General features: G+C 41.4%; 1 pseudogene; it reads left to right on the forward strand.

Annotated features, from left to right (window-relative positions):
* The first annotated feature begins 7,053 nt into the window (after nucleotides 1-7,053).
* LOC133094407 (oocyte-expressed protein homolog) lies at nucleotides 7,054-7,499 on the forward strand (annotated as a pseudogene).
* Nucleotides 7,500-7,706: the final 207 nt, after the last annotated feature.

A 7,706-nucleotide genomic window follows, 5' to 3' on the forward strand; every position in this document is an offset into this window, starting at 1 on the left:
GGATCCTAGCAGTAAGGGATGGGGCAGCGTGACTGGCAAGAGTGGAGAACTGTTGCCATTCCTAGGCCAGAGGGAGCTGGGAAAAGATTGGTTTCTAGAATGTGAACAGATGGAGAGGCTACCTGACCAGAGACATCACCTCTGAGAATGGGATGCAGCCCACCTGTGGTTACACCTCAGGCAGGCACCTGGGGGGAGGAAGAGTCCAACCTCTCTCTCCTCCCACCCTCTGAGCTCTTGTCCTTGCTGGAACTCAATGAGAGCCGGAGGGCAAGGACACCCACATGGATCATCCCCCCAGGACATAGAGCAGAATGGAGAACGGGGGATAGGCAAACCAGGTGACCTCGTCAGGAGAGTTAAAGCATAGTGCCCCAGTTTCAAATATTTGAGGTGCCACTAATAAAGTCCGCTCATCTCTAGATGCCTCAATTTCCTCACCTTTAAAATGGAAATGATGACAACAATATATTGGTTTGCTTTAAGCATTCATAAAATGTTTAGACTGGTGCCTGACACCTGGTCAGTGCTTATAAATGTTCTTACAGAAGAATGTTTATAAATGTTTTTATAGAACAAACTGAAGTTCAGACAAGGTAAGTGACTTACTCAAGCTCTTGCTGTCAGAAGGGGCACAATCAAAACCAAAATCCAGACCTTATTGTTCTTGTCTGAACACTCCTATCTCTCCTTTAAGCTGTGTCTTCCACTCTCTTCTTCAGAATCAACAGAATAATTACTAAATTGACTAATAGTTAATTCTGTAAGCACATTCTGAATCTTAGCGCTGTTTGTTAATTTGGGGGGTATTTGCATTTTCTCCCAACTTTATTGAGATACAATTGACATATGACATTGTGTAAGTTTAAAGTATACAACCTATTGATCTGATACACTTAGGTATTGCAATAGTGTTAACTCACATCTCCATCTCGTAGCACAATTACCATTTCTTTTTTGTGGTAAGAACACTTAAGATCTACTCTCTTAGCAACAGTTGATCATACTTTTCAAAAATTTATTCACAGAGGACAGGAAAATGCTTCTCCTATTCTCTGTAACTTAATGCAAATAGGAACCTGTACCTTCACAACCGCATAGAGAAGAGGAAGAGAGAACAGCTCTCTCTTCCTCTCTGTCCACCATGTGAGGACACAATGAGAAGGCAGCTGTCTGCAAGCTAGGGAAAAGGCCCTCATCAGGAACTGAATCTGCCGGCACCTTGATCTTGGACTTCCCAGCCTCCAGAAATGTGGGGAATAAATGTCTGTTGTTTAAGCTATCCAGCTATTTTGTTATGGCAGCCTAAGATAACTAATACAAGATCTTCTGTCCATTTTAAATTGGAATATTTATCTTTTTATTATTGAGTTGTAAGAGTTCTTTATATATTCTAGATACAAGTCCCTTTGCAAACTGTCACTTTCATCTAAGACGCCACCATCTCTCGTTTGGACTAATTACCCCATCTTCCTGCTTCTACTCTAAATCTCTGTATAGCATTCCCCACACAGCAGTCAGAGTAATTAATTTTAAATATACATCAGATTGTGTCATTCCTCTGCTCAAAATCCCTTACAGCTTCTCTTCTGATCCAGAATAAAATCCAAAGTCTTTACCTTGTGGACAAGCCCCAACCGATGTTGCCTCTGACCCCTGCTCAGTCTTTATTTCTCCCTTCTTCCCATTGCTTACCCTGCTCCAGGCACAGTGGTCACTCTGCTCTTTCCTAAGCAGGCCAAGCAAGCTACTACCTCTGAGCCTCTGTACTTGCTGTTACAATAAGAAGCCAGCCAAGAGAAACTCAAGACAAAGTATTGTAGGCAGAGGGAAGGTCTAGAACAGTTAGGCTGAAAGTGAGACTGACATGTCCAAAGAACAAAAAGAGGTTTAGTGTGGATACAGCAAGTGGAGAAGAGGCAGTAGGTGCCACAGATGGAAAGTTCAGTAAGGCTTTGTAAGGCAGGGTAAGGACTTGGGATTTCACCACAATACAATTATGGGAAACCACTGGAGGTTTTTAAGCAGGAGAGTAACATCTGATTTAAGTTGTAAAAGCATTGTTCAGGATGGGTAGACAGTGGCCACAAGCTTGGAGGCAGGAAGAAAATTAGGATGCCTTACTCTTATCCACTCAAATGTCTCCACTCTACTCCCAACTAGTCTTCTACTTACGCAGATTCTCTGCCCTATATACTCTTCATTTTCCCCAGATGCAAGCTCTTCCATGAATGAATGATTGAATGAATGAACGAGTTTGCATCTTAACATTAATATACCAAAGAAGCTTATTCACGTTCAAGAAGCACTTAGTGAGCATTAAAAAAATTTTGAAAGGCACAATACTCTGCTGTGGTTAGTATACACGTGACCAAGACACTCTCCTTGCCTTTAAGAAGCTTTTTCAGTTCATTGAGGAAGACACTACACCTGTAACTAAAACACCAGCAAGAAGGGTTACAAGTAAAAGAGTTACAGGTAAAGTTCTATAGAGAGTTCAAAGGATTGGATGATCACTTCCAGGTAGAAAAATCACAGAAAATGTCTTATTTGAATAGAGTAAGACTTGAATAGGTGAAAATGGTTAGAAAGTGCATTTTAGGTCGATGAAAAGAAACTGATGTAGAATCTGGGAGCAGAATAAGAAATTAAAGATCATTTAGTCCAGAACTGATTTTCCATGAGTGTATCAAATTATTTTATGGTCAATCATAAATATAGAGAACAGACTTGGTTGCCGGGGGAGGGAAGGATTGGGAGTTTGGGATTAGCAGCTGCAAACTATTTTATATAGGATGGCTAAACAAGGTCCCACTGTATAGCACAGGGAACTGTACTCAATATCCTGTGATAAACCATAATGGAAACGAATATGAAAAAGAATATATATGTATAACCAAATCACTTTGCTGTACAGCAGAAATTAACACAACATTGTAAATCAACTATACTTCAATAAATTTTTTTTCATGATTTTACGGTCCAACAAGTACCCTTTCAACTTCACGCTTTCCCGTAAAACCGTATATGCAGTTTGGTAATGAGACTGCTACATTGAAGAGCCTCAAAATTGTGGTGTGAACCTCCAGGCTATGGCTGGACCAGTGATAAAAATACATATAACAGATAGTCAGGCGTGGAAGAGAAAACGTCGGGACTATTTGTGAAAGTCTGCTCCATCTACCCCATAATGTTTCTGGCGCTCTTCTATCTGTTCTTCTCTCTACAGAATCTACTTTCATGCTTGTATAAAGAGAGCTGATGAAATTTAACTTCTGCTTGTCTTGGAAGCTGAGCTAAGTCAATAATAAACATGTACTTTGGAATTTTGTCTATTTGAACATTCACAACCTGCTGCTAGACTTTTAAAAAATCTCAGAAGTTTTAGGCTAGTATAAAGGAAAATCATTATGATATTCACCAGAGAGAAAAAAATCATTGATTTTTAAACTTTGAGTTGACAAAGTCAATAGAGTATGTTCAAAGAAAAATCAGTGAGTTGCTACAGTCGTGGCTCAGTAACACTGGACTTGAACATGGACTGATAATGAGTATTTAACATTCACATGAAGATCGTGTCTGCAAACCTCAGCAGTTTCAGGATACTGCCAGATAAAGATGTTTTCATTTACGTTTCAATTTTCACTACTAAATTGCATCCCTTACGGATCAAGGATGCATACATTTTCGGGGCTAGAAGATTAGGCAGAAAAGTCATTACAATTCTTTCTGTGTCCAGTCTGGGTTGACAAGAAGTCCTTGGCGTTTTTTTCTGACAGTGTTGCTTTGGAGACAACAAAAAGTTAAATCAGAGATATGGGGATATATGTTTATGTATAGCTGATACACTTTGTTATACAGCAGAAACTAACACACCATTGTAAAGCAATTATACTCCAATAAAGGTGTTAAAAAAAAAAAGTTACATCAATAAGTATTCCAAAGACAATCCCTTATACCTAGCATATCAGTAACTATGGGTATTAGGGAAAAAGTAAAAGAGGTAGTTTCTGCCTTTAGGAAATGTACACACTTGTTGGAAACTTTATATGTGTATCTATATACTATGAGAAAGAGCCAGAATGAGAGAAAGAGAGACATGGAAGCAAAATATAGACAAATATTTAGCAAAATATAGCATTTGTACAGACATTAGGAAGGGAGAAGAAATTGGGAAGGAGTTAATCAGAGAAGGAAGAAATTGTGAGCAGGAGTTAATCAGAGAAGGCTTCATAGAGGAGAGGGTAGGATTCAAGTAGTTATAGTACAGAAGATAAAGTATTCCACATAAAGAGAATGGCACAGCAAAGACACTAAGATATTCCCTCCTTTTTTATTAATCCACTTAACATTTATTAAGCACTTCGCACCAGGACTGCTAACCAGTAGTTTCAAAGATGAGCTGAAAGATGAAACCATGCTCTCTCCCTTCACGGGAGTGGCTTAGGAGCCACTCAATCTTCTAACCCAGTATCTACCTCTGCAATCAGAGTTTTTGAACGTTTATTAAAAGGTTGAAGCTTCTGCTACTTTCTCAATGCATCTTCTTTTTTTAAAACCCTCTATCCAGTTCACCTGTATTCTCATATCTTTCATGAGATTGTTCTCCACCTGCTGCTCTCACAGTCCACAGCATCAGCAGTTCTGGGAGCAAACACTAGAAACCCAGCCGAGATGTGTGGGTTGATGAAGCTCAGCAATGAAATGACCCATAACCAGAGCCACCCAAGTTCAGTTAAAGGATGATTGTGATTTGGAGCAGCCAAGGACCACTGCCATCTGACAGTGGGGAAACTGACTCCTTGGAGAAAATCAGGATAATGACCTGCCAGCCCCTGCCAACTGGAACTAAGTGTGGGCAGATAGAAAAGGACTCCTCTCCCTACCCTGAACCCTGAACAGTTAGGCTCACATCCATTCCAAGAGCAAGGGCAGCTCCAGAGAACATTGTGAAATGGGTCTTTGGTCATCAGTGCCCTATTACTCTCTTATTTGATTCTCCTTTAGAGGCTCCTTCTCTGTCCAATTCTGTGTTTCTTCAGGCCAGTCACAGGCTTCCCAGAGCCTCCTCCCCAAAGTGGGTGGACTTTTCCTTTGCCCACATGGAGGCATGTGAGCATGGCTGGAGATAATCAAGCAATTGGACAGGTCAGTTTCTGTATATTCATCATAACCTTCTACTTCGATAGGAAAATAGAAGTCATCTCCCCTTCCCACCATGAAATTCCCTACCCACCTGCATATACATGTTCATCATCTCCTCTCCTACCATTTCAACACAGAGCTGTCGTTAAGAGCATGGAGTTAGACTACAAAGGTTCAAGGCCTGGCTCTACCACTTAGTAGCAATGTGATCTTGGATAAATTGTTTAGCCTCTCTGGGCCTCAGATTCCCTGAGAGTAAAACAGGGGGAATTTTAGAACCACCTCATCAGGTTGTTGTGAACTTATAAGGGAAAGCCAAAGACCATTACATGATCCATAAAGCAAACTCTAAGTTTATTTGCCAGGCAAGGGAACATGCACCAGTGAAGAAGTTCACTGAGGTGGGGAGGGAGGTGTATATATAAATAAATAAAGGGGCAGGTGGGGCTCACAGTGGTTATACTAATTAAGAATAATAAGTAGGGGCTTCCCTGGTGGCGCAGTGGTTGAGAATCTGCCTGCCAATGCAGGGCACACGGGTTCGAGCCCTGGTCTGGGAAGATCCCACATGCCGCGGAGCAACTGGGCCCGTGAGCCACAACTACTGAGCCTGCGCGTCTGGAGCCTGTGCTCCGCAGCAAGATAGGCCGCGACAGTGAGAGGCCCGCGCACCGCGATGAAGAGTGGCCCCCGCTTGCCACAACTAGAGAAAGCCCTCGCACAGAAACGAAGACCCAACACAGCCATAAATAAATAAATAAATAAATTTAAAAATTAAAAAATAATAATAATAATAAGTAGGAATGTACTCTTATTCAGAGGATTAAATTGTTTAATCCATGGTAAAGCATTTGAAACATTGCCTGACATATAATAAACCCTCAAAAATGTTACCTTTCATTATTTATTACTAAACTGTTCTGAATCTTGTTCTCTCACCATCTCAGGGATTTTACTCTTGAATTTTCAGTTCTCTCCGTCTCTACTGGATCATTCCCGTTAGCATTCAAATATATTCTACAACCTCCATACATAAGCCTTCTCTCTTACTTAGTAAAGATGAAGATGGAATCTTAAATTCAATGGTGAAAAGATAGATTTATATTATAAATGATTTGGAGAAAACGGGGAGCCATCTAAAAATAAAACCAAAGTTGTATCAGTACTTCCCACTTTACACCAGGAAAATCTCCTATTGGATCAAAGATCTCAGTTTAAATAATGAAACTATAAATATACTGTAAGAAATCATGAGAGAATTCTTTAATAAACTCAGAGTGGGAAAAGCCTTCTTAACTATGACACAAAACTCAAGGGCCATAAACAAAAAGATTTATAAATTTTTTTTTTTTCCCCGCACCGCACGGCATGTGGGATCTTAGGTCCCTGACCAGGAATCGAACCTGCACCCCCTGCAGTGGAAGCGCGGACTCAACCACTGGACCGCCAGGGAAGTCCCAAGATTTATAAATTTGACAATATAAAAATCAAACATTTCTGCAAGGCAAAAGCCACCATAAACAAATTCAAAAGACAAACAACAAACTGGGAAAATAAATTCCAAAGATAACAAACTGGGAAAACACATTTACATCGTTATATTGCAAACAAAGGGCTACTTTTCCTATAGCATGTATAAAGTGCTAAGAAAAAAAACCAATAACTCACTTTTTTGAATGGACAACAATCCCCAAAAAAGGAAATACAAATATCTTTTAAATATAAAAAGATGTTCAATCTCACTCATAATTAAAGAATACAAATTAAAATTAACCAGAGCTACCATTTTTCATTTACTAGATTAGCAAAGGTCAAAAGCTAGATAATACTCTGTGTTAATGAGGTTATGGGGAAAGAAAATCCCGCGATAGCTGCTCGCCCCTTACCCGCGGGCTGCCGGTTCCAGCAATGGTCGACGACGCGGGCGCCGCGGAGGCTCTGGGGGACAGGCTGCTGGGATTCCCACTTCCGCCGCCACGGATTCGCTCCCGGCCGTGGTGGTTTCCTGTGCAGGAGCTGAGGAACCGCTGGTGTTTTCTTTGGAGGCGTGGCTGGCCGACTCGATCTTCCGCCCAGACCGAGACGTGGTTCCGGAAATGGAGTGGATGAGCCAGGCCCTGCTGACGGTGGACGCAGTTCACGCCGGGAAGTTGGTGGAAATCACCGTCTTCGGGCGGCCGGCTGTCCAGCGCCGGGTGAAGAGCGTGCTCCTGAGCCTGGCGTAGAGCGTGCTCCTGAGCCTGGCGTCGAGTCACCGGGAGCAGCGCGCCTGAGCTGAGAAGATGGAACAACGCGATGAGTTCTTGAAGGCCCAGGCACCAGGTCCCCAGGTGCCCCAGCGTCCTGTTGCATAAGTGCTGTCAGGAGCATGAGAACAGTTCTCCTTCTGCTAGTAAAGTTCAAGAGAAGCAAATATCCTTAAATCTATGCATTTATTTTTTTCCTGTATCTTGATGGATAGTGGTTTGATTATTTTGCTGCTGATTATTATTTTGCTGCTGATTATTTTGCTGATTAATTTACATTCCTATGAGCAATGGTTATTGCTCATAGGAATGTAA

This window comes from Eubalaena glacialis, chromosome 7 (assembly GCF_028564815.1).
Source record: "Eubalaena glacialis isolate mEubGla1 chromosome 7, mEubGla1.1.hap2.+ XY, whole genome shotgun sequence".
Lineage (NCBI taxonomy): Eukaryota > Metazoa > Chordata > Mammalia > Artiodactyla > Balaenidae > Eubalaena > Eubalaena glacialis.